The 26,789-nt window shown below is 33.0% G+C and overlaps 1 protein-coding gene and 1 pseudogene across 2 annotated transcripts in view; one reads left to right on the top strand and one right to left on the bottom strand.

The window, feature by feature from the left end:
* Positions 1-26,789, top strand: part of DAPK1 (death associated protein kinase 1) — a 224,008-nt gene that overhangs the window by 45,467 nt on the left and 151,752 nt on the right. The window lies entirely within an intron of this gene.
* LOC127561770 (claudin-6-like) lies at positions 1,857-3,324 on the bottom strand (annotated as a pseudogene).

Here is a 26,789-nt window from a genome sequence, read left to right as displayed (position 1 = left end):
AAACAGAAGTAGAAGAAGTGAATTCTTGGAAGAGAGGTAATCCTGTCTGTGCAAAGTTAGAATAATGAAATGTCTTTTGTAGGAAACAAGTAGACCAATCTAGCTCTAAAGCAGAAGGGAAACCTAGTAAGAGACCACTGCAGTAATCCAGTCTGGAGGTGATAAAAGGCATAATCAAGATGGTAGTAATGTGAGTAGAGACATATGAGAGATGTTTTAAATGGGGTAGCCCTAGAATTTAGCAACTGATTGGATATTGAAAATGAGAGAATGGGGGAACATAACTTTGGGTCTTTGCAAATAAGTAGCTGAAGGATGTGTGACTGTCCTCCAGAGGTAGACGACTTAGGAATATAGGTGGGGTTAAGGGAAATATATTAAGTTTTGTTCTAAACATGTCAGATTTGAAATAACAATGAGACATCTTTTTGGAAATGACCAATAGACAATTGATCATTTGGGGCTGGAGGTCAGGAGAGAGAATAAACTTAACTTGATGTTTGATTGACCTGTCAGTGATTTGGGGAGGAATGCTCAGCCTTAGAAAAGCATTAGGAAATATTTAAACACGATCCAAATTAATTTTTTAAAATTCATTGTTTTTTTAAATACAAAATTGCATAAACATGAGAAAGATATATGATCAATCATCTGGTTTGAGCATTCACTCTACTCTTATAAACCTGTAACTTAGCAGCTAAATCCTTTGCAATTGCCTAGAGTAGAATTATTATACAAAGCACTGTTTCTTAGAAATGATTTTACTCTTTTCAGCATAATTATCCACAGTTTATGTGTGGTTATCATAGTTCTTAGCTACCTACAATAGTCTATAAATATTCATTAAGCAGCTGATATGCCAGCTAGGTGCTGAAAATACTTCATTAAATCAAACTGAAATGATTATTATCCTCTGTATTACCTCTACTTACAACTGACCTATCTAATATGTATTCCAAAGGGGCAAATTGAAATAAAACCAATTTGTGTCATGGATTTCTGTGAATAAAAACTATCATCAGAATATATCCCAATTAATATAGATTCGGCTGAATGTCTTAAGTATACAAGGTTGTACAGTGAGCTTCACAATTATGGTCTTAATTTGCTAGAAGATCATGAATCATCAAAAATACCAAATTATACAGTATTTGTATTCTATATGCATATATATGTATATATATATATATACACACACACACACACACACACATATATATATATATAATATATCATTTTATATAATTACTTAGAAAAGCATACTAATACATTTTAGTATGGTTGATAACAACAAATTTTAAATCTGAACCTTGACTAGCTAGGAAATTGAGTTTCCCAGAATATATACATTTCCAAGTGATTCTAGTTAATTGAAGTTTTAAAAGATATTAGCTCTTAAACAGAATAGTACTACATCATCCTGATAATGTTTGATTTTCTTTCCTTAAGCATTACTTATACTTTGATTATTTTGAATCCTAGGCTATATTATTCCTGCAAAGAGGTAAATAGAAAATTTTTCGCATTTAATTTAATATAGTGTTCTTTTTTTAGAAGAATTTGTGAATCTCTGAATATAGAATATATTTGATAATTTTTGGTTTGGACTTAGGGTTTCAAAGACATAGGAATTTCATTTAAAACTTGTGTGTTGCTTAGGGTTTTGAAAGGTTAAATAACTTGTTTGTCCTTGAACACTGAGATAACATGTAAGACAAAAGATGCAATCTGAGGCATTCCTAGTGTTAGTGTTGTAATAAGGGTAATATGGTTTCTCCTTATCCATATCTGCTGTGGCAATAGCATACTAATTTAGGAGGATTTATATAGGTTTCTAGCCAGGAAGATGTTTTTAAATCAGAAGATTTTGCTGAATCTTAGGATAGTGAGCTATCTGTGAAGTATGAGAGGCTCTGACTCTTTTCAAGTTGGCTTTCTTTATGCGCTAGGCAAATGGAGAGCCAAAACAGTGACTTGAGTCTTAGTCCTCTGCATTTATCTAGCTTTCCCTGAGCAGAAGCAACATGGGTTTTTTTTTTTTAGGCAAAATACTCTTTATTCTCTAAAAAATTTTCATTCATAGAAATTCTACAAAAAAAAAAAAAGGAGAGGAAGGGAAGGCAGCAGTATGGTGGGAGGGTAGGGAAAGTATTTGCTGGATTCTGGATTAGGAAGAGTATGTTAAAAGCAGCATACAAGAGCCAGCAGGGAGATCACATCTAGCCTTCTTGGAGTCCAGGAGATCATAGTAGCTATCACAGTTCCCATGGAAGACCAAGAAAGGTAAGTGGAAGCTTGAGAGTCCTGTTTCCTAGATGTTGCACTTGACAGTCTTAGAGTTCAATCCTACAACCAAAGAAGATTCTAGCCATTTCCAGAAAAATAGTATAGATCTTTGTGGTGCCATTATCCAGGAAAAGATGTTGGATCTCTGTAGCAACTTATCCAAGGATATCTGGAAAATTTTAATGTCATCAATAGCAGCAAGAAAGACAAGGAAGGGACATGGAATCATCTTTTTGGCTCAGTCATCCAAGAGGTTTTAGGAAAAAAGCCCTAAATCTCAAGACTGACAGAGATCACCTGCAGCTTCAACTTGAGAGGGAAGCAGGAGAAGGAGGACCTCCCTTCTATGAGGGAGTTTTTTGTTATGTTCCCCACCTTCCCCACCCCCCATCTTTCCAGAGTCACACATAATACTTGGTTGGGTAATCTGAAGGACCTTGGGAGCTCCCTGGGGTGGGGGCAGAAGCAAAGTATCCAGCTACATAATGGTTTGTGCCTCTTGAGCTGCCAGAGAGGCTAGTGTAGCAGAATAGCCCCCCACCTAGTAGAAAAAACTGCAGCTAACGAGCCCACCTATAAGTTGTGCCCCAACTCTCTTTTCTGAGCATCAGCCACTTGTAGAAGTCCTTAATGACCATGTGGGCAGTCTAGCACAGAGAATCAGGACTAGGACTGCCCTGATGAGAAAAATAATCTCTGAATCAGAACTAGTCCAGCTTTTAGTTCCTTGTCTTCTATACACCTGGTACACTTGGCCCAGCAAGGCAGATAGATCAGCAGCTCCACCAGGACAGAAGCAGAGCAGCAACAGTGAGGGCTTTAGTTGCTTGCAGTTCATGAGGCAGGGCCAGCAAGGAATCATACATCTTGTACTGCATCTAATCAATTCTCTGGACCACAGAAGACATCCAGAGGCCTTCCCACATCATCAAGGAAGGCTGTGATTTTCCACATGGGCATAGCACAGGACATTCTCATTGATATCCAGTTCAGTAATGAAAGAATAGTGCCCATAATCTAGAGATCAGCAGAAGTCATGGATGAATCTTAAGAGAAGATCTGACTAGGAGAGGAATGAGTGCTCCCAGAGATCAAGATAGTGTATTGCAACCTGTGATGCAGGTAACTTAAAAACATGAAAACACTATATAGGGTATCCCAATAGATTTATTGCAGTTTAATCTACTGCAACAGTGCAGATTTAAGATTTGAAAGCTTACATTTGCGGTAAGGCTTTTGGGACACTCTATATTAAATGTCAGTTTCAATTTCCAGCCTTATTTCCTTCATGTACTCACTTTGTTTTAGCCAAGCAGAACTATTAGTAGTTCCCTGTCCTTTCCATGCTATCTTTTGTTTCTGGATGTTTATACAGACTATCTTCCATTTCATATCTTTCCTTCAAGACCCAGCTCAATTATCTTCCCTGATCCTCATCCCAAATTAAAGTTTTCTTCCACTCCTCACATTTTTTTAGCAGCAAACTTTGATCACACTTGTTCATTTCATCATATTCTATATTTTATAATATTTGTATGAGTATGTGTTTTATCTCCCTTCCCCCCAAGTATAATGTAAACTTTTTACTGAATCATTTAAAAATTTTGTATCCTCAATATATAGTGCCTTGCATAAGATAGGTGCTTAGGAAATTATGAAAATAAATTTAAATATATTTTAAACACTTTTTATTGTTCTGATAGTTTCATCATGGAAGCTTGAGAAAGTTTGATTTAGGCATTGATTAGCAAACTAATTTACTATATACATGTGCTGCTTTCATATATAGTGTGAGCTTTCTGTTAAAATTCAAGTAGAGAAACTACTAACAGAACCTGAGAATCTGGAGAAATATGAACATAAACATTTCCCAGATGGTAATGTCTTGAAAAATCTCAACAACACCAAAGGAGGAAGTGTAGCCTGTAGCAGATGAAGAGTTTCAAATACCTTGGGTTAGTTACCTAACAGGCAAGAAGTCAAGATGAAGAACCAACTTCCAGTATCTCTCTTGCCAGTTATATGTTTTTTTTTTCAATCATCATCATCATCAAGGAGGAAAGTTTCAAAGATAACCAAGATTGGCATCTAAGGTAACTAAGGTAGCCATATAAAAGTCTCATGACTACCATATTGACATTCAAAGCCAACTTTGCTAGACTCTACACAACAGAAATAGTATGCCTCATGAGAGTAAGAGACAAGACTACTCTTAAGACTATGGTCTTATACTATCTAAAAGAATGATATATATGTGAAAGCCTTGCATAAGAGAAAGTATCATAGCTATTAAATTAAATTAAGTTAAACAAATGTGGTCTCTGGCAGTTATTGACATTTTGTTAGATTATTCCAGCAATCCTAGAGCACAGTAGTCACCTGGCCAAGGAGCAGAGAGGCTCATCCCTCTAGGAGTGGAGTAGAGAAGAGGAGAGAATAGGGAGAAGAGAAGGTGTAAATTAAATATATACACAAATGTTTATAGTAAAAATGAATAACACACTTTCCACAATAGCATCATGAAGCCCATAAGCATTTGTAGAATATAAACATTTAGATTTGTTGATTATTAAAAATTAAAGGGGAAATAGATAAATCAGAAACAAAAAATAGAAATTATCAACAAAAACCTACAAGGTGGTTCTCTGAAAAGAATAACAATTGATAAAGCATTAGTCAATCTAATGTCAAAAATGTTTTAAAAAATTAGAAGGGAAATAAACTTGTTGAATGGATCATTCTTGACAGATATTGGCCAGTCTTTACTGACTTAGAACAGCATCAATCTTATATCAGCTGCTATAGTAGGAAAAAACCCTGAATTGGGGGTCAGAAAAATGAATTTTGAATCCTTGCCCTCCCACTTTGCCTTAGTTTCCCAATTTGCAAAATGTAATTAATATTTCTTTTATTACCTCACAGCATTGGAAAGAGCACTGACTGTGAAGTCATATGATTTGGGTTCTCTTGCCTCTGATATTGGCTATTTGTGTGACTTCGGACCTGTCATTTACCTTGGACCTCAGTTTCTTTATCTGAAAAAAAAGATTGGTGTCTGAAGACCCTTTTAACTTTTATACATATAATTCTATGAAGGAAGTGTTTTATAAATCTTAAAGCTCTATAAAATTGTAACTGATTTTTACAGGACTTTGTATCACTTGAAGAAGTCTATACAGTTGACACTCACATAATCCAAACTCTGACTTGATTGCAGCAGACAAATCTTTCTAAATTTTTGAGTGTGGCAGTAGTTCCTTGATCTGATGTGGCACAGATCCCCAGTTCTGGATGAATGAAATGAACATTCCATCTCAATTAGATGTAGTAATTCTGGGACAATGTTTGGGATGGGAGTTGGGGATATGTGAAAACTATGGATCCTCAAACAGTGATGGCCTTGGACTAACTAAAGGGATGTATATTATATGAGGTAGTATAGAATTGGCTGGAGACTCTAATACAGGGGATCCTTATGATGAGGAAGTGTGTGTTCTCCATGTTGTCACACTAGGAAATAGCCCAGGTCAGCCCAAGCTAGTTTTGGTTCTGTCTTAATTAGTTGTCCAATAGTGTTTAAGAGGGGTGTGTATATGTATATATTATATACATGTGTATTTTCTTTATTTTTAGTTTTTTCACTCAGTAGCAGTAGAATTAAATAGAGAGATGTATGCATTGGAGGTGGTAAGAGAAAATAGAAAAAGTATAATGTGGCATATGGGTGAATTCACTGCTGGTAGAAAGAGAGAGAAATATACCTTTGGTTTGTCTCTGGTAAGTTGAAACACATATTAGGAATTGAATGAGGCTAGACAGTGCTACTTCCAAATTTTAAAATTCATTTAAAATGCAAAAATATACAAGTAAAAATTAGGTTTATAAGACCATAAGGTATGTAGAATTTGATTTTTTAGTCCAATTGCATATATCTATACAAAGGCATTGACCCAGTGTGTTATATTCAAATTTTTAAAATCCAATATGCTATCAGAATTCTGTTAAACAAATCTAAGGAGCAGTAAATATAAAAGAAAATAAATCATTGTAGTGTTAGATCAATTATTTTACATGCTTTTGTTGTTATCCTGGGGTATGGAGTTTGTTTAACCCCTTCATTTTTAAAAGGTTCAAGGTAATAAAAAAAATCATTCATTAAAATAATTATCTCAACTGAAAGCAGCAGTGACAACCATAAAAATCAGGCATTAAAAACAAATGAAGAAAAGAGCTCATCTTCCAAATAATCTAATTTAACAAGAAATATTTGGAACTGATCTAAAATTTTAGGGTGACAAGATTGAAGGGAGCTACATTTTTTACCCCACAAAATAAAAATTGTTTAAAAAGGACAAAGAAATTTAAAAAAAGGAAATTCTAAATGAGCAAATCAAAGACGAATATCAATAAAACTTAAACAAATTCTAAAACAGCCAAATCAGGTAAAATATCTGAAGCAATGCAACTAGAAAAAGAAATTATATAAGACATCGAGATCTCATGTGGGTAAATGACCCATTGGAAGAAAATTGGAAAGAATTGACAATGCTAAGAAAATTGTAAGACCAAATAAAGAGCTTAAAAGCAGGAAAAAATCAGGTGAGGAAATTGAATGAGGTTTTGAGACATAAGAGAAAAAAGAATGAAAGGAATTAATAAAGAAGATAGCCAATATAGAGAGAACTCAATCTAAACCTCAGAAAGATCCATAGCAAACAATAGCTTTGCCATGAGAGTAAATGGTGAATATATAGTGGAGAGAATATTGTGCACTACATTCTGACTGACAAGGGAAGAGAAATACTAGTTAGGAAAAACTGACTGTTAAGTTCAAGAAAAGAGATCAAGCCTAAAAAGGTAAATTTTAAAAATGAGAAATGTAAGATTACAAGGGCAAAATACTTCAAGAAATTTGTCTGAAATTTGTGGAGTGGAATTATTCTATGCCATATATGGGATCACCAAAATCTTAGGTTAATTCTAAACTCCCAACCTTAATCACTCATCACTTATGGGATACTGTATTTTAGAACCTGAAAGAATAGAACATCTAGCATTCATTTGTTAAGTATCTGCTATAATCCAAACATTTTGCTAAACACTTGAGATAGAAAGGCAAAAATGAGAACAGTCCTCTAAGAGGTTACATTCTGCTGGGGAGGAATAATGTGTAAGGAAACTAGAAAGACTATTTTTCTCCCGTTTGAATTTATCCTCTACACTAGCAGTGTCAAACTCAAATAGAAATGGGTCTCTGCAGGTCAGAGAAAACCACAAATCAGCATTATTTATATTGTTCTATACTTTTATTTTGTTAAACATTCTCAATTATCTTTTAATTTCCTTTAAGCCCAGGAGTTTTTCAAGTTCTAATTTTGACACTTCAAATATAATCAATCAAATATAACTATCAATTTTTTTCCAAAAAAAAAAAAGTTTTTGCCAACTTTTTTCCCAAAGTGTAACTCTGACTATGTTGTCCATCTATTCAGTAAATTCCAGTAGCTCCCTTATAACTTTTGGGATGTGCAAACTCCTCCATCATTTAAAACTCTTCCTAACATGCAAACAAATATGTATAAACAAGATATATATACAGGAAAAAATGGGAGTGATCTCAGAGAAAAGATGTTGACTTATATTTAAAGGAGAACCAACTACTTTATAAATCATGTTGGGGAATGTAGAAAGACATATAATCTTTAGATCCAGAAGTATGTATTTCCCTTGATTCTGTGTGTGTGTGTGTGTGTGTGTGTGTGTGTGTGTGTATTTAAAGGAAGGAAAAGTCATGGAAAAGAATGCAGAAGAAAAACATCTTAATTCCTTGTGTAATTTAATTCTGTCTCATTAAAGACTAGGGAAGATGGGTAGGATTTTGTACTTTGGTTTGTATATTTGCTTTATTTACAGTAAGTTCATCATTAAAATTAAACTTTTTTTAAGAAAATTGTTTTTACAAGGCATAAACATTTATCTTAATATCAACCCTAGAAGCCTTCATTGTGAATCTTAATTATAGAAACTTGAGGAGACCACACAGGAAAGCCTAGTCTGGCTACTCCTGACCTTTTTCATATCTGATTAACATAAAATTACCAAAGGATTTTCATTTTTAATACTTATATTTATAAGAATGATTGTAAGTGAGAAGTTGGCTGGATTTTTAAGGACTGGTGTGCCTGTATGAGTTCCCTCTTTTGAATTTAGGAAACTTCCTTATTCCCAATATTTGTAGTATGAGAAGGCACAGTTCCTTATTCCTCACCACATTCTTCCCCACATCCTCATGTCCCATATCTCACATCACATATTCTTAGGCAAAATTTAAATTAGGCAATAACATTTTTGCTAACTTTTAAAAAGATTTGCTTCTTAATTTCTTTCTTGCTTTACTAATATACCCTAATGCCTAGGGGCAGTACCTAGGGATATACTTCCCCCCAAATTAGCCTCCAAATATCTTGATACCTATTAAGTGTAAATATACACTCATGTAGCTGCACACTAATGAAAAAATTCTGTTTAACTTGGGGGCATGTAAATTTCTTATCAAAATGACTAAACATTGTAAGGGAAAATTACCAGGTGGAGAAATGGAATGACTCAGAAATTCAAGCTGCTGTTATGGGCAGTTTAACCATTGAAAAGCCAAACAATACATACATCCATATGTTTCAAAATAAATTAATAAGTTAAATAAATTGTGGAGAGAAGAAGAAAGCAAGACAGAATAAGAACATCATAGTTAGTATTCATCACTGAGTTATCATTCACCTTACACCCATCAAATTGGCAAAGACAACTAAGGGCTATGAGAAGAGGATATAGTGCGATGATGTTTGAGTGAAGAGCATAGTTATTCACAACAACAAAAACAAGGGAAGAGAAATACTAGTTAGGAAAATTAGGCTTGGATTTTTATTTTTTTAAGCACAATAATAATAAAATCAGTTTTCTGAAACTTATATGGGCAAGCTTTAAAAAAAAATTTACATTGGAACATGATGTGTTCCAATTTCAATGTTGAGGAAATGGCTGTGATCCTTGATTAATTCAGCTTTGGTTCTCTTGCTTCATCTCCTCATTCCTCCTAATAGGTCAGCTTGTAATAAGATAAAAAGTAAAGTGAGTTCTCACAGGAGTATGGACATGGCACCTCTACCCTAACAGCAACAGAGTAGTAGTTACAACAGAAGGTTACTTCGTCCATTGAAAAGGGACAAAGATCACAAGAGGCAACGTGTTCCTCTTCTGGATGTTTCTTGCTTGAGAAAGAAAAAAAAAGTTTTCTTCTAGCTGCTATCTCAACTTAACCTCTTTTCTGAGGAACTTTACAAGTTGGGTAATTCAAGAATGCTTAGAGTTTTGTTTAGTTGTGTAAATTGTTATGTGAGACATAGTGATGAAAGAAACTTCAGAGATCTAATAGTCTAGCCCTCTTAATTTACAAATGAGGAAATTGAGGCCCAGAAAAATTATGCCATTATTGGCTGACATAAATTTTGAAATTGAGTCCTCTTCCTCCAAATCCAGTGGATACACTTTCCAAAATATCAAGGTAATTAGCAAAAAGATTTTTGCCATTGTTGTTGTGGTGTAGACTTATTTCCAAGAAGGATGGTTTATAAAGTTTTTTAAAATAAGTTTTATAAATGTCATTACAGTCATTTCCAGATACAGTTTCTCCATCCCCAAACTATGTCTAGAGTTAAACCCTCCATCATAAATAAATAAAATATTAAGCAAACAATAACTGCAGTAACAAGGTCTGACAATATATACAACATTCTGTATACAAGCCTTCTTCTCTGTCAAAGAAGGGAATGTACTTTCATTATCAACTCTCTGGAACATTGTTTATTTTTCACTTACTTAGAAGTTTGCCTTTCTTTCAGTGATCTTTTCATTTATATTATTGTAATCATTGTGTATGAAATATCATAATATTAAAGTAACATCTATTATTTTGTCCACTCAATTGTATTCCTTTTGCTAACAGTAATTTTAATAGTCTAATGTTTCCACATCTTCCTTTCACTTCCCACAGCATATTTTTATTTTTCTTAATTAATAAAACCAGAGCCCCAAATTCCAGCATCTTAACTTGCATTAGCAGAGCAGAAATCAGACTGTTTGATCTTGTTCCTCTGAAGGCAATTATGCTTTTAAGTGTCTGTCCCTGAATTTTACAGAGACTGTTTCTTATCTCTGTTATGTATTTCCTAGTCTTTAAATACTCACACTCCTTGAAACATCACAGAAAAGTATTGAAGTGACTAGAAAGGATTAGCTACTCAGTTTTATCTAGTACCTTGACCACTCTTTTGTACAACATACCAGATCAAGAATTCAACCAAAAAGAAAAATTACATTTTTTAAAAATTGAAAAGTGAAGAATCATTCCAGGTACTTCAAATGTGTTATTAGATAAATCTTTGCAAATATTAATATTTTCATAACAACTCTGGGAGCTAAGTGCTGTTATTATCCCCATTTTATGGATGAGAAAACTCAACTATTTGATGGAATTTAACACAAACACAAATATTATAGACATTATTGTTGTAAATCCTATATGTATTGCTCACTTATAAACTTTCAAGGAATATAGGTATTTTCCATAGGAGGCAAAGCTGATCCTTGATCCCTCCTTTAAAAAAAAAAAAATTAAAGCAAAAACAATCCTGTTATTATAATAGAAAGAATTTGTGCTGAAATTAATAGCAAGCTTCATTCTCTGAATCTTAATCATTAAGTAAATGAACAGATCAGGGATTTTAAGGTCCCTAGTATACCTAAGCTGTGAGGTCACAAACCAGACTTAACCCTCTTTGGTCTCATGAGGCTTTCACTCAGTGTGCTGAAATGTCACAAAGTTTAAAGCTCCCTAGAGCTAGATTCTTAATAGATCAGCAAAATAAGTCAAATGGGAGGAGAAACTATTGCTTTAGCATTTGTTTTCTTCATTCCAGATGAGTGCTGAAAGTAAAGGGACAGTCCCATGGAGTATAATATTTAAAGAAGAATCATGAGTGATATCATTCATTCATTCTTTATCCAACAAATAAATGCTTATTAAGTGATAGGTATGGTATTAGGCAAAGTAAGAGATGGAATAGCAACAATCTTTATTTAACTCCTACTGTTTGCAGTATACTGTGCAGGATCCTGGTAAAGATACAAATTTAAACTAAAGTCCATTCTTTCATAATCTTTCAAAATCATTTTTAATGGCTTTAGAAGCCATATTTGAGTAGGGAGATAACACACTGAAACAGATAGCTGTGTTATACAATATTATGGGATAAATTTATTAGAGAATTATAAAATAAAATGTTTATTCTTAAATTTAGTGAAGCTCATATAAAAATTATTGCCAGAGTCCTTGTCTATAATGATCTTAAAGTGTAGAAAATAGGATAAGTGTAGATATTATTGTGAAAGAAGTCATAAAATACAATAACAAGTCCTGTACAAGAGAAACAAATTATTTTAATATAAGGAAAGATTATAGCTAGTTGGGGAAACAAGCAAGGTTTATGGAAAGAATAGCATCTGAGAAAGACTTTGAAAAATTGGCAGGATTTAATAGGTAGGCAGTAGAGGTGGGTGGAAGATATTCCTTTCCCCAGTCAGGATTTTTCAGGATTTATTTTGGAGTGACATTCCCAAAAGACCTACCTTCTTTTAGTGTGGTGGTAAATAACAATCTGGACTGATCTGCCAGTGGACCATAAGCTTTGGGATTCCCTTCCAAGCTGTCCTAGTGACAGACTATGCCTGCTGTCCAAGGACCAGGATTATTTTGGAAGATATGTTGCTAGTTGATTAATTCTTTGAACACAGATAAAATAGATAAAAATACAAAATGTCTTGTACAGTTCAATCCTACTACCATAATAGTAACAGAATGGGATAAAAAGAGAGAAATGACCTAAGAATCACAGGTATAGTTTATGTATGAATACTTACTTAATTGTTGGTTAAATGTATATTTGTCCAGTGATAAACTTGGAGATATACTTCTGTGGAAACTAAATCATATCTATATTAGCATTTTCTCTGTAAATTAAATCTCAAGACATAAAGGAGTGAATAAATTAGTTTGAGTTGTTGGCTTCCTCTTATGTGCAAAAACATTAAGACACATTATAGGATACTTGGGCACTTCACCTTGCAGTAGTCATACTGAGTTTATAATCAGGAAGGAACCTATATAGATTATGGCAGTTTTTACTCCAGAATCCATTGTAGGATATAAAGAAATTTTATAGATAACCCCACAAAATCTTCTAAAATAAGCTATGTTTTATTTTGATATAATGTGAAACTTCATTTTGTTGATAATTATGAGGGAGGATGATGAAAATGCTAGAAAATATAGTAGGGAGATCAAAAAATGAAGATGATAATAGGCTTTTAGATTTTTCAGCTTCCTTGTTACATTCCATCATGAATGTTTTTTCAAGACAAGGGTCAGAAGGTCCTGGACATGATATATAGTCAAATAACATTACACATTAATAATAAAAAGGTAAAAAATAATTGGTTGCTGATTTGGGTGCAATTTCATAATTTCCTGTCTATGTAGAGTAAGAGGAAAGAGCAAATTAAAAGAAGGGATAAATATAAGGAATATCATTCAATTTAAATACAACCCCTCTTCACTGATTTGTTCGAGCAAACTTACCTTCTGAAAAATGCAAAGTTCACAAAAATTAAGATATTGATGCTGAAACCATCTCTCTAAAGAGTCTAAGTAATATATGATAGTTGCCACAATAAAGAGGCCAAAGAACCCAGAACCCAACTCAACCAGCAAACACTTGCTTCCCTTGCTAAGTAGAGAGTCATGGCAGTCAGGGATAACTAAAATTGAGAATATAAAAATCATTTGTAAAATATTACAGAGAATGAAGAGTACATATGATTACAAGAAATATCATTACAAAACAGCAAGAAATAAGAAGGAAAAAACAGATTTGTAGGTATGTTAGCCTAAGATCTAACTTAGATCACCATCAAGTTAGTACCTTCAGGTTCAAGATACTTTTAGGAGAAAACATGATATACTAGAAGAAGCATGTGAGTTAATTTGTGTTCAGATTCCAACTCTTATCATTTACTGTAGCATAACTGAATCATGATTCTCACTTTTCATTTCCATTTGCCAGTTTTACAAGACTTTTTGTTGTAACTGGGCTAGTAAATTTCCATTTTCTTCTGATGTTAATCATTTTTCCTTGCAAGTTAATCAGAAGATTACAATTTAAAATTTTAAATCAATGGTTTCAAAACTCACTGAAATTTTTCATTTGAAATATTTTTAAACAGGTTATAGAATTGTCATGCTAAGCTTCTTTTAACTGTTCAGAGATAAAAATTTTAAAGGTCACAAGTGATCATTTTGATAATAAAAGCTCAATTTTTAAATGTCTTGCTAATCATGTCATATTTGTAGCTAAGATATCAAAGTACAGTCAACACTAGAAAGAAATTCATTTTTAAAGATAGTGAATATAGATCTTTACTTCAAATGAACTTGATGTTTTCAAGATCAGGAGTAGGGGAGAGGTGTCAGATGACATTAGATCATCATTATTTTGACTTTAATATGACTTACACTAGGAGTAGAGGAAATGCTTTCTCTGTCTTTTTTTTTTTTGCTCATTTATGCTTACATAATATTGTCTTCAATCTGCTGTTTCTTTGTATGACATCTCCATATTATGAGGTTTAATATAGATAAAATAATCTATAAATCCACTCAACCCAGCACACAAAAACTGCAATATCTTGCAGGACTTTGAAATCTAATAGCAACAAAAAATGAAAATGTCATTGTTATCTCCATATTTTGAATTACCCCTCTTCCTTAAAGATATGTGACATAATGACAATTGATCCAGAAGATAAAAGGAGAGCACCAGAGTCAGTCCACATGTTTAATATTAGTAAAACTCTAATTCTTTTTTTTAAATAAATATAAAGAGAAGTTCTAATAGTTTCTTCTTATACTTCAGTACTTCTTCCCTTCCCCTGGGTTTCATATACTCCATTTTGTAAACAACTGTCTTAGTGGGCTTATAGAGATTTATATCAAATATACTTATAGGCCATAAATATCTTCCTTTCAGTAATACTGTACATTCAATTTTTATATATACACTCCCAAGTGCTAACACAAGTACTTTGTCAGAAATTTCTTTGACATATGATCCTCTAAAGGTGAGTAGAAGGAATGAATCTGTGGTCAGATCCAGGAAATAAGTTCTCCTCTGGTGAAATATTATAATTGTTCCATCTGCTGCAACAGATAAAGATAAAGAATTGTGTTGAATTAGTTTTCTCTGACCCCAAATATAGGACTCTTTCTAGTCTAACAACTACCATTTTATGGATGAGGAAGCAAACTCAGAGTGGGTTGACTTACTTAAAGTTTTGTAGCAAGTTAAAGGAATGGGAAGGAGAATCAAGGTTTTTTAACTCGATATAATACTACTTAGTGCACAACTTTTCTCCTATTTGTCTCATCACTAAATTGTTTCTGTTCTACTTTATTCTTGTATTCGCTGGTGATGTATCATTCATCAAAAAAGTTAGGACTTGAAAGAGATAGGAGTTAGTAAAAATTAATTTGGAAAGATATTTTATGACTTACAACAGGAATGTCCAAGTATATAAATATTAAAAGAAACAAAACTGTACATCATTGAGAATAGTGGGTATGACATAGAAGAATAATGGTGGGCATGCCCAGCAATTCTTAGGACAGTAAAAAGAGTTGGAAATAATTCTTTTGGTATCAGATGGCTAATATATACAGTATATTACAGAGACATTATGCTCATGCATATATGCTATAAACAATATTATTTAGAAGCTGTGATACAAAAACAGTTAATATGATGATGTTATTATCATACTGGATGGCATAGAACATGCAACTAGAATGTGAATGGTGTATCTGCATTGTGCATCTTCAGATCTCTACTGCCTACAAAATACAGTTCAAACTTTCTGCATGATGCTCAAGGTCCTTCACACAACAGTATCACCTTGTCTTTCAGTCTTTTGTTATTCTCCTGCACACATCTCATTCATCTGCTTTATGGGTAAGGGAAAACTGAAGGATCAGAGAGGTTAAAGAAGTTGTCCAAGTTTACACTAGCAGTAACCAAACTTTGCTCTGAAGGATCAGAGAGGTTAAAGAAGTTGTCCAAGTTTACACTAGCAGTAACCAAACTTTGCTCTGAAGGATCAGAGAGGTTAAAGAAGTTGTCCAAGTTTACACTAGCAGTAACCAAACTACTGCTCAAGAGAGCAGTAACACACTCTCTTACTATCATTTCCTTTTTTTCAGTGTTTCTTAAGCCTATAATGCCTTTCTATAAAATGGCTCTTAAGAAAATGATTACTCTAAGACCAGATTGCTAGATGCTATTTCTTTCTATTAATAAGTCTATAGAGTTTACTTTGAAAGAATTATGTGTTTCCATGGGACAGAGAATTCTTTGCTATTTAGTTAAGTTAAAATCCTTATCCTAGTGGTTACCTTGTCCCTCTCTAGACATGGAGACCATCTTTAATATCCTAATCTTTACTTCACATGTTTGAAACCATTGAGTTGTAGGCTTCTATCTCAATTGACTACCTGTGATAAATCATTACAAGAAACAATAAGTTAATTTCTTCTCACTTCTCACTCCTTTTTTATATACTGTAATTGCATAGATGACAACAACAAATATTTCCTCAGTAACCCTCAGAGCAAGTAAAATTTTTAAAAACACACTAATATCATATCTTCTTTGCAGAATATAAACATTTTTATTTTATCTTTTTATGCTATAAACTTGGTTACCTCTCTTAAGAGTCTTTTGTTTAGTGAAAATTTAATTAAAATTCTATGCTCTGAATTTGTCAGGAATACTTGCATTCAAGTGACACTTAGTAAGTATGATCTTAGGGGACATCTCTGAGCCTCAGTTTCCTTATCTGAAAAATGGGAATAATATCTATAAAATTTTAATTATAGGATTGTTGTATGAATTGAATTGTATAACACTTTGAAAACTTAAAATCATCATAAGAAATCTAATGATTATTGTTATTTAATAGAAGAGTTTCAGATTCCTCCATTCTGCTGATATTATCTTTTTCCATAGAGAAGTTCTGCTTGTATGTATGTACGTATCATTTTTGGTATGCAAAAATTTATTTGCGTTTTGAAATGTTTGAAATATTTGAAATTTTGAAATGCTGTTCCCATCCTTTTTTTTTCATTTCTCATGGTTGATAGACTGTGTGATTCATGTTGCTTTTCCATTACATGTAAAGTATCTCTTCCTAATTATTTGTGATATTGTTTCTTTAAGGTTGAAGTCTTAGTATTCAGTGATTATATTTCTATATTAGTTAAACTTGGAGTTCTTTGAGCTTGTGTCCTATGAATTCTGTTGCCTCATATTTTCCTTCTATTTCCAATACTGCCAGAACATTTTTTCCTACAACTTGCTAAAGTATGATATTCAGATACTATGTTTCACCATATCAAAAGTCATGAAGAGGGAAACCTGAAATTCTCATATTTCACTGAATTTTGCTTCTGTTACTTTAATTGTTAACTTAAATGTTTATCCAGATTAGATTATTGATTATAGATTTAGAGTAGGAAAAAGCTAAGAGGTCATCTAATTCAGCTTTAAAAGAACAGGGTCTTTTATTGCATCTAGGGCCATCTCCAGTCCTCCTGATCTATATCTTGCCACTAGACCCAGATAGTTCTGAAAGTGAGATTAGTGAACTTGCACAGCCCTCTCTCACTTAAATTGAATTTTCTTGCATGTCATTGTATCACCACCCTGCTTTTATGGTCTCTTCAAAAATGAAGGAAAAACAACACAGCAAATAATGAAAAATGAAGTACCAAAGAGGTTGAGTGAGTTTCCTAAGGTTGCATTGACTGCAAATTTTGTATTTGCTTTCATAACTAGAATTTTTATAGGTAGCTCTTATTGCTAGGATTAGGAATTGTAAGATTTTTTTCTGACTTTTCTTACTCTAATACCTATAATCTGTTTGGTGAGGGATAGGGGTTTTTTTTGTTTGGTTGGTTTGCATTTTTGGATTTTTGAGTTTTGAAATTGGCAATCTCTTTTTCACAACCATTTCCTTTTTTTTTTTAATTCTCCTATAAGAACTCTAATTTTTATTGTTATTTCATTCTTTTTTTTTGTTTTAGTTCTTTTGTTGAACTTTAAAATCAATGTAGTTATTCACATCATTGTTCTGTTATCATTTTTGAGGGGTCAAGTTATTACTGTAGAATTACCCCTTCAAGGACTTGCCTCATTTTAAACTGTAATATTTATTTTAATGATGCCTTTCTTTTGTTTTCAATTTCATTTTTAAATTTTTCTACACGTATTCACCTCTGACATTATTTCCTTGCCCCTATTTTTTGTTATTTTGTTATTATTTTGTTTTATTTGGCATATTTCTTGATGTTTTGAAACGTTAAAGAAGCTGATTTGGACATGGCCTCTCACTTAACCATTTTGCTTAAGAGCCCTGGTTTGGGCAATGTATTCTTTAAATAAAGGATGTATTGTAGGATTACTACCTCCTCTAAAGAAGAAGCCAACTTGTGCCAATGATTAGGGTAAAATATGTTATTTGAGGAAAAAGTGGTGCCTGAAGAATAAAGGAAATGGTTCAAACTAATTTGAAAAGATAAACAGAATGCTGTTCCAATATCAAACCACAAAGTTTACTGAAGTAAACTAACCCAAAGACTTAGGAAGGAATTATGAAATGGAAACCAAAATGTTAGGGAATAGGGAAGGGAGGGAAAGGTGACAGTGGAAAATACCACAATAGGGCTGGCATAAATTGATAATGGGAAATGGGATAATGGGAAAAACAACAATTTTGTTTTGTTTTTTTAAATCTTGGATGAAATTCTTTCCCAATATTTCTAGTTCATACAATATTCCTCTATGATCCAGTTCCCTACAAGTAATATTGACAAAGTAAAATGTGAACAGAAAAGATAGATTAAAATAGTGAAGATGTAGAAACCATATCCTTAGCAGAGTTCAAGAAACTAGTTATGTTTAACCTGAAAAATGAAAGGCTTCAAATATGTAATGAGCTATTATATCACAAATGGAGTTGACTTTGTATCTGTATGGGGAGAAAACAGCAGAAATAAATTGAAGTTGATTACACTACCTGTATTTGCATTCCAACCTAACTGATCTACTTGCTGTTTTTCTTTTTCTGGGTCTATATCCCTGTCTCTGTGCCTTCGTGTCATTTGTTCTCCATGTCTGGGATATTCTCTAGGCTTCCTTCAAACTTTATATACCATCTCCTATAGGATCTTTTACATAATTTCTCCAGTTCTTGATGTTCATTACCTCCTCAGTTGTATGTGAATACTATAATTCTTATGTCAGTTTTATACATTAAAATTCATATAATTTATAAATAACATAAAAATATATTTTATATTTTGTCATATAATTATACACACACACACACACACACACACACACACGCTTATGTATACATATTATATTCCCTCAATAGAGTGTAAATTTCTTGAGGACAGAAACTGATCTTGTTATCTCTTCATACTACCATTACCTAGCATAGTATCTACCATGTAGTAGATGCTTAAATAAATACTTATTTAATAGAAATGTCAGAACTAATTAATAAATAGGTAGATTACCTGAAGAAGTAATAAGTTAATTAACATTTCATACATTCAAGATGAGGGACTTATGTTAGAGATATTTTAGAGAGGTTTCTTGGTTTGGGATGGGATGTTGAACTAAATGCTTGTAAGGCCCTTTCCATCTCAAAATCTAGAGAATCAGCTAGCAAAACTTCATGAGTTAGTAAGATATACTTTTTTTCATTTTTTGATTATTCATTCATATCAATGAAAAATATTAAGCACATCTTGAATAATACATATATACTTATAAATTTTATATATATGTATATATATAACTTGTCAGCAAATTAGGTATATTATGAATTACACAAAAATAGATATTTTAAAAGCATGAAATAAAGAAGAAATAATGTTTTCAAAATATTTATTTTGTTAGTGGTTCACAACCCTTTTTGTTCTCATTAAATTAATAATATTAATATTTTACATCAATATGATTGAATAGAATTATTTTATATTATTTCAGTACCTATTTGGTAGAGGTAGAGATGAAAACAATTATTTTCATCTCCAAAAGATTAGCTTTAAACACCTTCTCAAGTATGATGGTATTATGCTATTATTAGCCAATAGCTTGAGGCTCTTTCAAAAAAAATTCTTATTTATACATTTATTTATTTTAATAATTTTATTTAAAGTTTTGAGTTACAAATTCTATTCCTTCCTTCCTTACCTCTTCCCTCCTTGAGATTGTAAACAATCAGACATAGGTGATACATGTGTAATTATGTATAACATTTCCATATTAGTCTTGTACAAGAAGACTTGAACAAATGGGAAAAAAAGAAAATGAAAAGTAGCATGCTTCAGTTTGTATTTAAATAATATCAGTTCATTCTCTGGAGGCAGATAGCATGCTTCATCATTAATCCTTTGAGATTATTTTGGATCATTGTATTGCTAAGAAGAGCTAAGTTATCTCACAGTTTTTCATTGAATAGTATTTCATTGAATAGAATTGTGTACAATGGTCTCCTAGTTCTGTTCACTTAATTTTTTTTTAGTCTATGTCTTTCCAGTTTTTTCTAAAATCATCCCGCTTTTTATTTCTTATAACACAATAATATTCCATTACAATCATATACCACAAATCATGTATGCATTTTAGCCTTTTCTTCGTATATAATGTGAAATGTTGATCTGTACCTACTTTTTGGAGGCAAATATGAGGATCAGATGAGATAGTATTTGTAAAGTGCTTTACATACAGTAGGTGTTTAATAAATGCTTGTTACTTTCTTTGTTTTCTTTCTCTCTGTTGTGTATTACCACATATTCTCATACATACTAGCATCATGCCAGTAGAAAGGACACATGATTTGTTATCCAAGAACAAAGATTTCAGGCCTAGTTCTGCTGGCAAGTATTTATATGACTTTGAGGCAATCATTTATCCACTCTGGATCTTAGTTCATTCATCTGTAAAATGTCTGTGACTGCTCCTTTCCCTTTAAATCTGTGTTATTATGACCTCGTTTGAATAAAAGTGCTGGAAATCTATTTTTCCAGCAGAAGGGGCCTTCTTTTGATCCTATTGTGGCCACCTGGAGTCTAGAGGTTGGGGAGGAGGGTTGTAAAATATACATAATTTGCATAGCCACTGGACACCAGTTTAATTTCTACCTCTTTGCCCTCAGGGATCTTTTTTTTTTTTTAAGACTGATTCCAGGAAAAAAATTTTACATATATGAAATGCAAAACTATTTCTAACTTAGTTTTTCTTTATCTGAATTCATAAAAATCATTTTGATCCTGGGAATGATGTGTATTTTAAGTCATTGAAGTTGTTTCAGTTTTTGTTAAACACATTTGTAAAAGGTAATTGTTATTATTTACTCTGTGTGTGTGTGTGTGTGTGTGTGTGTGTGTCCATGTGTGTGCATAAAGAGAGAGGAAAGGAGGAGAAAGAAAGGGAAGGGGGAAGGAGGGAAGGAGGGAGAAAGACAAAGATGCCATCCTGTGCTTTTTAGAAAATACTGGGGCAGGTAGGTGGCAAAGTGAGTAGAGCAAGTCAGGAGGACCTGAGTTCAAATATGACCTCAGATATTTAACACTTCTTAGTTGTGTGACCCTGGGCAAGTCATTTAACCCCAGTTGCCTGAGAAGAAGGAAAGAAGGAAAGAGGAAGGGAAGGAGGGAAGGAAGGTAGGAAGGAAGGAAGGAAGGAAGGAAGGAAGGAAGGAAGGAAGGAAGGAAGGAAGGAAGGAAGGAAGGAAGGAAGGAAGGAAAATACTTAAAAGAATCTTGTCTTTGCCCCATAGGTCATAGTGATCTAGCTTCACAGTCAGAGTCTTATCAGGGGAGAAATCATTTTAGAAACAGAACAAAGATTGAATTGGACTTTGGCAAAGTAGTAAGGACTGAAAGTGATTGAAATGACCAACTTTTAGGTGCTAGATAATGATTGGTATGGTCATAACTCATGTAATTACTTAGTTCAATGTAAGAGCTTTGTTTACTTTGGGCATATATACAAAAAATTTTCATATTATTGAAAACTAGTTCTGTAACCCTGATTTAATTGTCATTTTTTACAGCTATTGAATATGAGTATGGTAGCCCACTACTTTATTGAGAGCTTAAGGGGAAATGGATGTCTTATACTGACTTCATTTAAGGCTTATAAAGACAACCATTTACAGTGAGTAAATTATTGATAAATCAAAGGTCAAATTAGTAATGACTTTGTATAGTGAATAGCCACAAAACTCAATACCATCATTTTCCAAGTCATTACTATGATGTGATGCACAGAAGTTACTGTTAAATATACCCTCTTTAGAAGATGAAACTTCCAGACCATTTATCACATGTCTTTGCTTCCTGCCTGGCTTAGGAATTGAACACAAATTACATGATCCAACAGCTGTTAGCATAAGATTAGACACTATTTTTTTTTTCCTTGGGTTTTCTTTTCCTAAATAGTGAAATAACATGGCTCTGATCGAATGAATAAATTAATTGAAATTTCTACTTGCATTCTTATAGCTCTCTGATTAATTAACACACTATAGAATGCAATTGCTGACTGTACAACATGTGTATTCCTTGTTTTTCAAGGTTTGGGAAAATCTGGGAATCAGAAATAGTTTTTCAAAATGTTGATATGATCTGATTCTTTTACTTGTACCATAGAGGGAGGATCCTCTCTTGGCATAAATGAATCATTTGCCTGTAGTTTTTTCCCTTGTACTTTGTGATAAGAGAAGAATTTCAGTCAGTTACAGTCCAGGGAAGAGAATGTAATAATACAAATACCACTAAACCTTTATTGACACAACCTGGTTTTCCCTCTTGTGCATGCATATGACAAACAGACATTGTTTGGAGTTTTATGGACAAGAGACTAAAAAAAATCTAGTTAGCTAAAATCATGGTTCATTATCATTAAGAGCCTTCGCTAATCTGGATATATTTGTACTATTTTTTAAGGTAGTATCTGGTAGCATATGGGAGTAGGCTTCAGGAAGCCTTTCTGCTTCAACTGTTTGTGTCCTGGATTAAAAATACTAAAATGTGTCAGGACAGCTAGATACTGCCAGTTCTTCAACCCACTAGCTGACAAGCCATTTAACCCCTTTAAACTTCATGCCCTTATCTATAAAGTGGATAGATTTGGCTCAATCTCTAAGATTCTTTTTGATTTTCACAAGATTGCATGCCATCATTCTTCTTTTACTCAGTTCACTCTCTGATGGTAACTCTACTTCCTACATTGACTTCCTTAAATTACTCTCCCCAGGAATTGCCAGATAAAAATTCATTAGCAATGGCAGCAAACATAGAGGAGAGAGTGTTATATTATTGGAACATCACAGTGTTGTTTCAGAATGGGAATGATATAAATGGCTTTGGTGTATAGCTGCCATATGTTCCTTTGTGGAGTTGTCAAACACTTCACTTTGTTTCAGCGCTGAAAATATTTTTCTTTAATTCATCCCTGTTTATTTTCCTCTTTAAAAATGACTTACTGATGTTCTTTTTAAAATATCATTTTTTTCTTCTAATATAACTCCCTTCGCCTGCCCCAGATTAAAGTTTCTCGTAACAAATTAATAAAGGGAGAAGTGGTATCACATGCCTATTTTCCCTGCCATTGGAGCTAGTGGATTGCATGTTTTCTGAGCTGGAGTAGACCTAATGCCAATTGAGAACCTGCACAAAGACTGCAATAAGATGGGCTGACAAGACTGAGGGACCAATAAGCTATCTTCTTGTTGTTATTTAATCATTTCAGTCGTGTGTGATTATTAGTGGCCCCCTTTGGTGCTTTCTTGGCAAACAAACTGGAGTGGTTTGCCATTTCTTTCTCTAGCTCATTTTATAGATAAAGAAACTGAGGCACAAGCATGGTTAAGTGACTTGCTCAGAGTCATACAACTATTAAGTGTTTAAGGATGGGTTTGGACTAAGACTGTGCTAATAATTTCCTACAAAAATAAACATGATCTTGGATTTTCCAAAAACCTTTGGATTTATTTAAAATACATATATTCTTGAAACAATAAAATGTAGTAAAAATATATTTCATTATTTAGGAAATTATCATATTTTGAAAAAATGAAAAGCCAAATGTGTCCTAGCTTTTCTAATTTTGCAAAAACTTCTAAGATTAAAGAACATGTTATGAACATCATAAAAGCCTAATCTTAATTACTGCTTATTTCTCTGCTAGCAAGTTTTATAATCTTCAGTATGATTTATAGTTCTTGTATTCAAAAATTGTATACTGGGTTGTCTCTTAGATTTTTATGCATTTTGTATTTGTATTGAAAAGAATTTATCTTCTTCCTAGTTTTGTTAATAATATACAGAGAAATTGATGATTTTTGTCAGTTAAATTTTATCACCTTCTGTTTTACTAAATTACTAATTATTTTTATTGTTTTTCATTGATTTTTTTTTAGGATTTCCCAAACAAAACATTTTATTAGTAAATAGTGATAATTTTACCTTCTTTCCCTAAGGTTATTCTTTTCTCCCCACCCCCCATTTTCTTGTGTCATTTCCATAACTAGCATTTCTACAATTGTATTAAGTTATGGTAATGAAAAAATTCCTGACTTTACCTTTGATCTTACTGGAAGTACTTTTTAGTGTTTTTTTTTCATTTGCTCTTGAAAAGGAGAGAAAGGAAGGGGAAAAGCATTTATATAGCATCAAATATGTGCCAGGGACTGTGTGATTTTTGATCTTTTTATTCTCCTTCTAAGAGCTAAATTTCACTTGTTATCACTTATTTCAATTTCTCTTTCATTTCTTCCAATGAGCCACCCATGGGGGTCTTTGTGACCAATTAATTCATCTCAAGAGAGGAGTTGCTTTTTTTTTTTCTTCTTTTGGAATTTTTTCATGGATTCTCTTAACTCAGTTTTGTTTCTTCATTATATTTTCTTTTTTTTTTTTTGCTCATATTTTCAGTTTCTTTGTTAGAAATACTGTCGGAAGTCCCTATCTATGCTGTTTCTTGAACACTCTTCTTCACTCTATAGTTAACTGAATTATTGTTGCTCCATTTTTTCAGTGGGTGACTGATAAGTACAAGACCAAAATCAGTCACATTGAACTCTCAGTTCTTTGTTTTTCAGCTTGAAGATAACTAAAAAGCTTGAATGATAATAACTTCTTGGCCCTGTTTCTTTTTGTAATGTTGGTCTGGGAAACCGGGGTCAAGATTGTGACCCTAAATGTAGGGATTTGTTTTCCATGACCATATATTTTTATTAAAAGGGTGAGGTTTTTAATCTTTTAAACTGGGGAGAGGTGTGTGTGTGTGTGTGTGTGTGTGTGTGAGAGAGAGAGAGAGAGAGAGAGAGAGAGAGAGAGAGAGAGAGAGAGAAAATAAATACTTAGTAACTGAAAAATAAAATGAAAGACTAAAAAAAGAAGTATGTGCATTTTCAAAATTTCAAGAATCAGCTGTGGAATTCAGTTCTTTGTCTTGGACAGACATTTTCTGTCTCTTGTATCCTTTGCTCTATATACATTAGTTTACCTATTTGGGAATTACTCAAAAATATCCACAAAGACTGAATACTTACCCACATACCTGAATTAAACCCCCATAATATTTCAAATAGCAAAAATGATCGGAGAGAACATGCTGAGGAGATGGTTTTGGAATCTACCATTTACTTAAATCTTCAGTACTTAACCATTCATCACTTATCAATAAATACATCAATTATCAATTCTTCACTGATACAGTTAACTTTTGAGTGTTCACAGCTATTATTTTCTAGTTATGTCACTATGTCACAATATAAAATATTTAAATACAAAACACAAGATTGTGGTCTGATTTGGGATAATTAAGCTTTGTATTCTATGGCTTTAGGTTTTGTTCCTCCACTATAGGTAATCCTGGACTGAAGTTCTTTTATGTGTTTCTGGACAGGTTGAAGAATCTGGGAATTGAGATGCAGAGGGAAGGGTTCTTAGTTTTTTCCCTGTAGGAATTATTTCTGTGGTGTTTGTTTAAGTTTTTCTCTCTTTATTGCAGTTCTTTTCTATGATTCCTGGTTTTAGAACAAACATTCTTAGCTTGGGGTCCATAGATAGGTATCATAGAGTCCATGAACTTAGATGGAGAAAAATTGCATCTTTGTTTTCACTAACCTTTGGTTTACTTTATAATTCTATTTATTTTGTTTGATGTTTTTAAAAAATATTATTCAGAAAAGGGGACAATAGGCATCAGGCTACCAAATGGGTCCATAAAACTAAAAAAGTAAAGAACCTCTTTGCTAGAGGAAACTGAGATTTATTGGAACTATTCATGTAACCATCTGTGCTAGAAGTGTTCCCATTCCTTTTTGTTCTAGTAGTGTAGATGTTTTATGGATCAATTTGTTTTGCAAATAATAATTTGTATCTCATAGAAATAACATGATATGATTTAATAGTTTGCCTTTTTAACATTTTGGAGAATTATTTGAAGTTACTGCTGAAAATCTTGAAAAATTTATTTAAGGTTTTTCATGTTCAGAATTGATATTCCAAATTATCTTGGGGAGAAAAATTTGTGGATGGGCAGGAGTCATCACCTATAATGGCCTTTAGAATTTTTTTTTCTTATGAAGGTATACTCACCTCGTTCAAATTATCTCAAATTTTTGGTTTCCTAGAGTTTTACAACAGGGAGAAATGGTGGGAAACTTTTCAGGAAAGGAGAGCAGAGGAATAAGTTTTTTTATTCCAAGTGTAATATGCTCATTTTGTCCTCTCTGCTTACAACGTGGAACTGACCCCAAAGGTGCCGATAAGAGAAAGAATAAATCGGTAATTGCTCCCAGACTTCTAGTCTGATATAAAAGTCAGTTGGTTTCAGTGGACCATCCAGGAACACGAGCTCTTTTGTTTGCTCTTGAAAGTTTAGCACTTGAATTTCGGGATGGGCTGTTTAGTTGGTTAGAGAAAATGTGGACGCCTCATGCCAGTGCCTGTTTACTTTAGGAAATGAGAATGAAGGGTATTGTGTGTGCTGTGGAAGAAAGTGAACAGGGACTTCATTGTATACCCTGTGAACAGAAACTAACCAGTGACAAGATGGGAGACCCCAGGCTGCCTACCCAGCATCCTCCCCTGAAAAGTCAAAATTCCTGGGAACTCCTTGGCAGATGTCTGAATGGCTTATGGTGTTTCAGTGTGTGATAGAGAGTGGTTTCCTCTTCCACTTAAAAATGGGCAGAATATGATACAGACACAGCCTAAGAAATCTCAAAACTCCAGAGTGTATGTCCTATTCCTC

Source organism: Antechinus flavipes, chromosome 1, assembly GCF_016432865.1.
Source record: "Antechinus flavipes isolate AdamAnt ecotype Samford, QLD, Australia chromosome 1, AdamAnt_v2, whole genome shotgun sequence".
Classification (NCBI taxonomy): Eukaryota; Metazoa; Chordata; class Mammalia; order Dasyuromorphia; family Dasyuridae; genus Antechinus; species Antechinus flavipes.
This window is presented reverse-complemented; position numbering and strand designations above follow the sequence as displayed.